This window comes from Macaca mulatta, chromosome 17, assembly GCF_049350105.2.
Source record: "Macaca mulatta isolate MMU2019108-1 chromosome 17, T2T-MMU8v2.0, whole genome shotgun sequence".
Classification (NCBI taxonomy): domain Eukaryota; kingdom Metazoa; phylum Chordata; class Mammalia; order Primates; family Cercopithecidae; genus Macaca; species Macaca mulatta.
In genome coordinates, this window is record NC_133422.1 from 63,291,564 (window position 1) to 63,302,667 (window position 11,104).

Here is an 11,104-nt window from a genome sequence, read left to right on the forward strand (position 1 = left end):
AATACTGATCTACAACTAAACATATCAAAGTTGATGTACCATAGAAATAAAAAACAAATTACAGAGTATATACAGCAGCCTTCCAGGAGTGCAGAGTAAAAAATAGGCAAAACTAACCAATGTTATTCATTCACTTATATACTTAAAAACTCTATAGATAATGATGAATGAACACAAAATTTAACATATTATTTACTTCTGGATGAAAGGCAAAAGTTGTTATTAAAAATAAACAAAGAAGGGTTCCATATTAGTGGAAGATTTCTATTTCTTAAAACAACCAGTCAGTTTCTATGTGTTCTAGTTATTGCTACGTACAAAACAAATATATTTTTATATTTCAAAAATTATGTTTGCATATGTATGTGTTTAAGTCCCACAATGACTTCTACCAAAGATAAAAATGGAAGATATTTACAACTTTATAAGTGATATTATTTTTTAACATACAAAATACAAAGAAGTAGTTCTAAATTTTTTTTTGAAAATGGACAATGTGTACATTTTCTTTGGGAGGCCGAGGCTGGTGGATAATTTGAGGTCAGCAGTTTGAGATTAACCTGATCAACATGGAGAAAACTCATCTCTATTAAAAAAAAAAAAAAAAAAAAAAAAAAAAAAAAATTGCTGAGCATGGTGGTGCATTCCTGTATTCCCAGCTACTTGGGAGCCTGAGGCAGGAGAATTGCTCAAACCAGGGAGGCCGAGGTTGCACTGAGCCGAGATTGTGCCACTACACTCCAGACTGGGCAACAGAGTGAAACTCCATCTCAATAAATAAATAAATAAATAAATAAATAAGTGTTCTGATCCATTGTATTCCATTTTTTTTTTTGTTGTTTACCGTATTGATTGGAAAACAATTTATATTTTCATAATATCCAGCATGGGTTAAGTTATAGGCAGTATCACATCTGCTTGTGGTAATACCATATATCACCGTCTAAAATTTATGATAGGCAAAAGAGCAACAGCCCTCGGAACACAGACTTCTAAATTTATATTCCACATACTCAGAAATTTAACTTTTAGAAAACAGTTTCATAATTACCACAGGTACCTCATGATGGCTATAGTACAATATTTTATATACACATATTTATGTTTATATGTATGTTTAGATATTTGTTTTTATATATTACACTTTTCAATTAACTTGTATTTTACTGATAACCAAAACAGTGCTGTATTCATTTTTAAACTATTATGAAAATTTAGATTTTTCTTTTTAGTTAATACTTATACAAAGCCAATGTGATACACATGGAAAATATGTAAGAAATAAAGTTGAATTAGGTCACTTAGAGTTATGAGAATTCATTGTTAATTTTCTCCCTTTAGTATACAATGAATTTTATTATATTTCAGGCAGTTGATAATAAGTTATATGTGTTATTTCACTAAACTTTCCTGATTATTTTAGGATTATCAAGATTTTCTTCCTTTATAGATAAGTATAGCTTTCTCTAGAAATATAAACTAACTTAACAAAATTCACACAGATACTAAGTAGCATAGTTAGAATTTGAGCACAGATTTATTTTATTCAATGGAATTTTTATACATTCATAGCCAAATCAATCAGGGATGGTCAAAGTATTATATTCACATAATAAATGTATTTTTAATTTTGAAAAGTTTATCTTCAGATCCTCCCTAAGCTCATTCTCAACAGAAATACTGATTCTTAGTGGCCAAAACAAGATAATAATGTAAATAAGTTATAAAGTAAAGACAAGGAAAAGGTTTGTAATTATTACATCCATAAATATAAATAATTTTTGAATAACTCTCCAATACAGTATTCAGAAGTTATAAAGAGTCCTTGAAAAAATAAACATTAAACACAGAGTAGAAACTTCAGTAGAATGTTTGAAAAATAAAATAAGCTATTTCCCAGAATGTGAACAAAAATTCAAAAGGGGTTAAAAAACAGACTTCAAAGTTTCAGAAACAGTTCAGGTCTCAATAAGACTTACCCCATAGTGAAAGAACAGAGTAAACACAAGGAAACGAGTCATAGATAATTAAGCAAAGTTTCAGCAAAATACATCCAATATTTTCTAGGTGGAAGGAAGTCATTGTTGAGTCATAATGCAATGGTTTAAAATAGATTTATACTAATGCACATAATTAGGCATCAGAATACTGAGACAAGAAACAAGATTCTGCAAGATTCTGGTAAATTTAAAGAATCATAATTACTTTACAAAAAAATCAGAATGTCATCAATCTTTTAACCAGGGACAGTGAAAGTTATAAAGCAGTGGAATATTCTTCATGAAAATCTGGAGGAATTTTTTTCCACATATAATTTTATACCCATTCTTGCTACCACTTCATTGTGAAAAGCAAAATAAATGTGTTTTCACACCTTAAAATTCTCAAAATTTACTATATCACTTCTTCCTTATTTTCATTAGCTTACTATAAAAGTTGTTTAACAAAATGAGTGCTATCATGAATGAAACCTATCTGTTTCACATACCAGTTAAATTTAGTAATCAGTAGATAATTGATCCTGGTGTAATATCCCACTATTTTCTGGATGTAATGTATTTATTCCTGAAAGTTGTTTGAAATATATAAGCCTGGTCTAATGCAGGATAATTGGCTTTATATTGTCTGAGTTTTAGTAGGATTCCATAATATCCATTCATTAATGATTTTTTTCTCAACCATATAAATGTTAATTCTTTTTGGTACTATATGTAGTGAGTGATGAACACCTATGTGTCTTTACAGTTTAAAAATTCACTAGTAAGGGAGAAAATACAAATTCCCCCTCCACTGATATTTTCTAATATGCAACCAACGGGGAAAAAAACATAATTGTTTAAAGAAGTGGAACTGTGTATCTTCCATATTCTTGTTAAATAATGGCAGACTTATAGAAGAGGATTCTTCTAGATAAAAATAAACTCAAGTGTTATTTCTTCCAAGTATCATATTTAAAAAGTTAAATATTTTCATTTTTGTTTTGTTTTGTCTTTTATGTTGTAATACCAATTCTATTTTATTGGTGATATGCTATTTCGATATGTGTGTGAAATGTAGTGGGTAATGAGGAGTAAAAGCTCTAAGAAAACAAAAACTAAAAAAATAGAGTTGGATAGATGCAAGACGCAGACCAAGAAAGACCTTTGGCCGCAAGGTGCAAGGATGAAGAAACTCTTCTTGGATCTGATCACAGAATGCTCTGTAGAAAAATTTATCTCAATCAACTTGTTATTTCAGTGTACTCATCCTAAATATGGTATGAATTTATGGCTCTGTGCACAAAGGACACGGTATATCCCTTTCTCTTTTGCTCTCTACAATGAAGAATACTATGATATCAAGTTGTATAGATATTTACATTAAAAGAAATATGGCTGTTTACTTTGAATAAGGCATTTTGTTAAGCATACAAGATAATCATATGCGTTCAAAACCCAGCGACTTACTAGCTGTTACAGTGATCAAGTTACCTAAACTCTGTAAGCCACGGTTTCCTCATCTGTATGAAGATGATAATTGTAGGAGTCATTTAACATAGAGGCATGTAGAGTAATTTAGCACAATGCCAAACACATACATATTCAAAAAGTTGATTTAGAAAAATGCATGCAAATGTAAACGGAAATATGTTCTTGAACATGTCACGCTGCTAGAATACTGGAATACATGCAGAACTCCCTAATCAAACTCATCTTTAACCTTAGTAGGGATTAATACCTTGAGTTACCTTGATCTTTTTTCATGTCACTAAAAACTTGAAAAGATTTGTGGATGGGGATATTATTGAAATTGAGCCTTAATTGGAACTTAATCTCCATAATTATGCGTAATAGCCTGTGTTTATTACTCCTACAATGAGGACACATTTTTCTTTGGCTCTCAGGAAGTGTGTGTTAAAGCATCACAAACAGCATTAGATAATATGATCCTATACACTTCACTGAGTTTATTTGGTTATGCAGTATCCTTATTCAAAGAGAGGCACAAACAACTTACAGTACAATGCCCTCTGACTTTGCTAAGTAACTTCAATAAAATCAAAGATACAATTTCAAAACATCTTTTAAAGACATAATCATAGAATTGGATTTAAATTAAATTAATTGTACAAAATATATTGCCTACTTTTATTAATTCTTAGTTCTAAAATGATCAGTAATGCAGGTGTTTTTGGAATAAAGAATTCAGTAACATTGAAATGCTTTTCTTACTAAATCAAATTATTTAGGATATTAACTTACCTGGAATATCTGGAGCACAACCAAAGTAAATGATTAATTTTGAAAGTGTGGAAATTTATGATGACAGTAATGTCTCATCATTGGCATATCAATTTAAAATGATCAATATATGCTTATATTTATCTCCTGTGTATGTTAATCCAGTCATTATTTTAATTATAGTTTCAAACATTGTTATTAGTAGCTATGACTATTAAATGTCCTATGATGCTTTAGAGCTACAGGTAAATCTGAGCATCGTAGGTAAATATTTAAATGGAAGAATGTGAAGAGAAGGTGTTCTGAAGTATTCCATGAATAGGACTCTTAACGATAATCAAAATTTAAATGAGCGAAGAAGTAATTGCATGTTGTTTTTGACATTTTATCAAATGGCCAGAGCAGACCTACCTTCCGTGTCATTTTTCAAAATATACAGAATATCTACCTGAAATAAAAAGAATTTTCTAAAGTATCATTCTATATAATCTCAAATAAAATTGACAATTATTAAATGTGAAATAGTTTCTTATCTTTTATTAGTTACATTTTACATTTTAATTAACTGAATTCTAGTTTGCAAATATATACTAATGCTGTCTTGATAGTGAATAGTTACCTACTTTTTGTTTAAACAGAACAGGCATGTATTTATTTATTTATTTTGCTGTTGTTTCTGAGCCCATACACCACTACATCAATAGTTCTCTGTCCTGAGCTCAGGATGTTTTCAAACAATATGAATATCATACATGTTTTTATTATGAGATTCTGGTTTGGAAATTACTGGAAATTACTTTTTAGGTCACCCTAATAATGCAACTATGGTCATGATTCACTGAAATAGGCTATAAATTTATTATAAGTAGGACCTCTTTTATTTACCCAGGTGGGCACAAAAAAACAGAGCACAGCTCTGTTACAGCAGAGCTGTAACAACAAATGTATTTTATTAGAGGGCTTTCAAGTTCTGAGATATCATCTCTTAGTAAATATCTTTTTAAAGAAACCAACCAATATGTGATGAGTTCCATATTTAAAAGCAGAGTAGTTTTACCCTTCTCTTTTTTGAAAAACTGAAGATAAAAATATTTTCACCAGCTGCATATAGAGAAGTCAATTTTACTTATGGTGATTTTGGAAGCAGCTAGAGTTTAATCTGGAGAATATTGACTTTATTCATACACAATACAGATTTCTCATACTTACCAGTGTCAATACTTTGGAAAATTAACAAGTGGTTTTTGAAATAAAAAAATGAATAGATAAAATACATTGTACTTTTGCAATATAATAATAACTGCTCAAATTTTACTTAATATAATCCTAGCCACAACCCTAAGAATTAGGCATTTTTACTGAAGAAATTAAGGTCTAGATTTGTGTTGTAATTTTTCTAAGCTTGTGTATTGGTAAGTGACAGAATCAAAATTCAAAACAGGATCAATTTGAACTTTTTACAGTAATAACAAATTGCCTAGTGTACTTACTAAGACGTTTGATATCTTCTCCAATAAAAAAGATAGTCATGCTCTCCTGCAAGACTCCGTATATTGTCATATATTTGGAAACATAGCTAGAAGCAATTTTGTCCAGAGTAGAACAAATTGTTCTAAATTGTGTTTCTGAGATGCTTGTGAAATTAGTCAGATATTTGCAAGAAATCCTAATGTCCCTCAGTTTGACTAGATGTTAGAAGACAGACTTCTTTCTACTCTAGGCCCTTCATTTCTCTTTCCTTAGAGCACCTAATTTAGATAACTTGTCTTTGTCAATTCATTCTCTTTTATTGTGAGATGTAAATATTTTTGAAAATCTTTCCAGTTTATAAAAATCTCTTTTCCCAGGAACTTTGAATTCATCCCTTTGAAAAGTAGTCATCAAGGAATATAGAGCCCCTATTCCCAAATTCTGTGGGAGAGCAGGAGCCTAACTTTGACAGGCTCCTTGCTGAAAGTTAGAAAGCTACCTCTTGTCGTGAAGCTTTGAGAAATTTTACTTTTTCTGTGGGCAAAGTCAATTTGCAGAAATGGCTTATGCTCTTAATTTTTCAGCTTTTAATTTTTCGGCTCTTAATTTTTTGGCTCTTAAAATTTTCCAGTCCTTGTTTCAAAGCGACAGACTCGAATAAAGTTTATCTTTCATACTTAAATTACTCCAGTGCAATTTTTGCTTTGACATTGTTTTCATATTATTATTTTGGTTAACTTAAATGTATATTAAAATGTTTACCTTTGACTAAGAAAATGGCAGAAGCAACAGAAACCTTTTTGAGTAGACGTGTGTTGCTTCTTGTGGCCTACTGCTTTGACTTCCATTCCAGTAAAATTATGTACACAAGCATATGATTTAACCATGGTAATAGTACTATTGAAGAATTTATTCTTAATTGATTTTTAACCACTGAAATAGAATTTTGTTTTCATTATGGTAGACGAGGAGTTAACAACCTAAATCTGTGTTTCAGCTTTGACATCTGTAAGGTTTGATACTCCTAATTACCTTAATAAACTTTGAGAATTTTGGGGGGGATTTTGCATTTATTTTAGACATAGAATCCATATAAGTGATTTTCATTTACCAAATGTGTACAATTGTAAAACATAAAGACAAGAATTAAATTCAAGAAAATACAGATTAAAAGCAGTCTGCTAAAATATAAAAATCCTCAATTCAATCATTTCTGTGTTTCTTCCTTTAAAATTCTTTCTCATTGATAGAATTAAGGTTGGAAGTTTGCTATATTCAAAATAGAGTTTTGATGCATCTCCCCTTTAGACTCCTGAAGTACATGTGCCTTCAAAATGCATATGAAAAGCAAAAGGAATTTATACATTTTTGAACACTTTGGTTAAACCACTTTTAAAAATGGAATTTCTTCACCTCACATGCCTAAAATTTAAAAAGTAGTCTAACTTCTGTCTATGCACTTTTCAGGTCTTCTTTCTTTCATGTTTTATGCATTATCAATATTAAATGATTTATAAGTAGATGACTGCAACAGTCACTCCCTACATCCTCTTGGGTTGAAGTACAGAACAGAAAAAAAAAAAATGCTTCTCTCTGTGATCTCATATAGGTCTTGTTGCATAGCAGTGGTACTGAATATTCATGACCAGGTTGTATGACACTCCGAATGGCTAAAAATGCCTAAACTTAAATCCAGGTGTTGATAACTAGATGTGAAGCATATCAACTGTGAGTGAGTAGGAATAGCTGCCAGCAGGCATATTTACCCAGAAAAGAAAGAATTTTCTTAACAATTAGTAAATAATGAGCAGCTCTTGCATATTATGCAGAAGCTAACACGAGTCAGTTCCCCATGCATTGACAATTAGTTGAGTAAAAATGTAAGTCATACAACTTTATTTGCCTCATAGTACTTCACACACTTGAAAAATATTGAAGTTTATAGGTATGCATATGTATGTACTGCATATTGAGGACGATGTTTATATCTATGACGGTGGCATTATTTTGATTAATAGTCAATCAAGACATTAAGATTACTTTTATTTTAAAGTTCAATTCATTGATATAATTTATTTAATATCCGAACATAAACCATATTAAAATAGCAAAAGAAACATTTATTTCTTTTCAAAGGGGCCAAAATATATTTTAAGAAAGCAAAAATTTTTGTACTAGATTACACAGAAGAAGACATGAATCAGTAAAATGTACGACAAAGTTGTGTCTTGAATGAATCAATGTTGTAAAGTTGACATTTTTTTTCACCATTGGTTTACAAACTCCATCACTTCAGGTGAAATTTCCATGCTTTTTTTGGTAACATTTCCAAAATGTATCCAGAGGAGAATTATTAATAAATTAATCTAATTTTGTAACAGAGTAAGAGAAAGAAGTAGATTTGGGAATGACTTGCACATCTAAGTGGCAGATTCAATATTCCTGGAAAAATTAAAACTATGCATGAATGACATATCAACAAACACATAGATCAATGGGATAAAACCAAGAGTGTACAAATAGGAACATCTAGAGATGAGATTTTAGATTTTACACTAAGAAAGATCTTTTAAATATTTGGTGAAATCATGAGCAATCAAACAAATATGTGAAAGGAGTTGACAGTCAGTTAAGACATCCACATACTTAAACATTCCACTTATCCTAATGTGATAATTATGCATTGTATTTCTTTATCAAAATATCTCATGCACCCTGTAAATCTAAACACCTGCTATGTAGCCATAAAAATTAAAAACTAAATTAAAACAAAATAAATCAAATAATAACAAATATAAATCTGAAAATAAGATTTGGCATGTATTGAACGATCACTATACACAAGACTTTCTTCAATGTTCCCTCATATATTAGCTGATTTATTCTTCATGACAACTTATAAAATTGTTATCATCCTTCTTTTACATACAAGGAAACTGAGACCCCATGGGATGTAGTGGAGCCAAGATTCAAACTGAGGGAATTTCACACTGAATTCTGACCTCTAATTCCAAATAAAACACTGATATTTGAAAATGCATTAAAAAGTGTTTGTGTATTTTATAAGTGGAATGCGGGGAAATAAGTTTTTATGAGATTAAAAACTTAAAAATCTAAAACAGTTGAATGTTTTAAAGTTTAACAAATTTGTACAGCAAAATACACATCACAAACAAAGTTAAATGATAATGTTAGGTTGGAGGAATGTGTTTACAAGGAATATAAAAAAAAAGATTAATATCCACTATATAATTTAAAACATACTTCATATAGAATAAAAAACATATTAGAAATTGAAATATTCTCCTAAAAGATTCTATACTGGCATAACCATTAACCTATCCATTGAAGAAATAGTTTTGATGGACTGTTATGGGGTGCAAATGCGTAGGTTTTTCATCAGGAAGATTATAATTTACTGATCTGTTGCAAAGAAGTACAGTAGTGAGCATACTTGCCTTAAGCACAGATGGATAGCTCTTACCGTACATTTTCTAAGTGAGTTTTCAAAAATGGTTTACACAGTAAGGAATATGTTCAACAAGAGTATAGGATATAGGTTAATTATTCTAACTTACTACAAATTTTATTCTTGCATTATTTACATTCAGCATTACCATGTTGGTTTTTTTTTTTTTAATCATTTCAGTAGAAATAAGAATAAAAATAGCATAGAAGATGTGGTAGAATTTTTTTCTTCTACCAGAACCTTCTCTAATATGTCATTTTAATCTGGGCACAGATTTCTCCAAAAAAGAATTGAGAAAAATTAGAAAACAAAACCAAAACTTTTTGAAAATAATTTAGTCCACCCAATACCAAGCAAGCTAAAGAATTGCTCTGTTATCTTTAAATTTAATGGGGTGCTGAATTGTAGAGGGAAGAAAATGGATCTCAATGTTATTAGACATGCTTCAGAATGTTTGTCCTTGACATTATTACATAAAATAACAATGCAGAAATTTAAAGTACATTTACGATCAGCAAATAAAAATTGTTGCCAGAGATTGAAATGCCCTGAGGAGGACAATTCGACCTTCTCTTATAAGTGAAGCATATCAGTAAACATCACTGGTAAATTAAGATAAACAGTATTGTGAATGAAAGTAAAGTATGTGAATTTAAATGCACCTCTTTCGAATGAAGTCTGTACAATTAAATATGAAGATATAATGCAATTAAATTCTATTGTTGCTAAACAGCAACTATTATTTTGTTAGGTTTTCAAAATGATCTGGTCATTTATGTCTTAGTAGCATATTTTGACAGCAGGCTTTCTTTTATTTTGTAGTAACATGCTCCCTGACATTTTCTATTAATTCAGCATAGATGTTGTGATCAGGATATTATTTTCACAGAAGAATATTATTTCCATATGTTTTGAGGATCAAGATTATACAATATTCACAGATATTGCAACTAAGCAACATAAAAACAAGATCCTACGAAATTCAATCAATAACCATTTTAACAATGCAGGCTTGTCCTTCATGTTATATATTTTAATGACAGTGACATATTTCCAAGAACTGGAAGAATGTCCTGTATACCTCTTTTACATTTGGTATAAAGCTAGCTAATCTGATCTGATTAATACATAAATCTATTAACCTATAAATGTAAAAGCATTCAGAAATAGAAAGTTGATTTTAAAAAATTGGAGAGAAAATATTTTTGTTTAAAAGTTAAAGTTTAAATGACACACCATTTGGAAAATAAATAGGTTATTGGAAAATACATTGTAGATATTTAGTCAAATGAGATAATGGATAAATGAACGTCAACAAAATCTGCTTCTCTTTAGTGTACATACCATGAACATTTTAGTTAATAGGGATAAAGTAAAAGCCTCGAGAAAGTAAGTATGTTTTGGTACAAAGATGAGATGAAAGTTCTCTCATTTTTGTCAGAAGTTTCTAAGGGTGAGAAATTCATTGTGATAGTACACAAATTTGCAATATACTAGTATTGATGTAACTAAGCCATATGAGTGGAGGAGGAAAAGTTTAATCAGAATGAAAAGCAAGCACAGTTATGCTGTACACACCAAAAGCCCATAATGAAATGTTTTATGGTTTAGATTTGCATCATTTTACTATAGAAAAAATCTTCCTATAAAAATAGAGAAAATATTTTGCCCTGTCATTTTGTATCTTTTCTCACTACCAAAAGATTTTGACTCTCCCCTCTTTCCTTCTTTGACTTGAGCAGTAGTTTTTAAGAAAATTAAACTGAAAATGAGTATTCAGATGATAAGCTAAAGTCTTCTATAAAAGCAACAAAAAATCTATAATAAAGCATAAAATCTGACACCCAGGAAAGACTGATCTTCCCATCAAGCTATGATCTTTCCATCACCAGAATAACATGCAAATGGTGGACTTGGAAACTAAGAATTCTTGTCCCTTTCATCA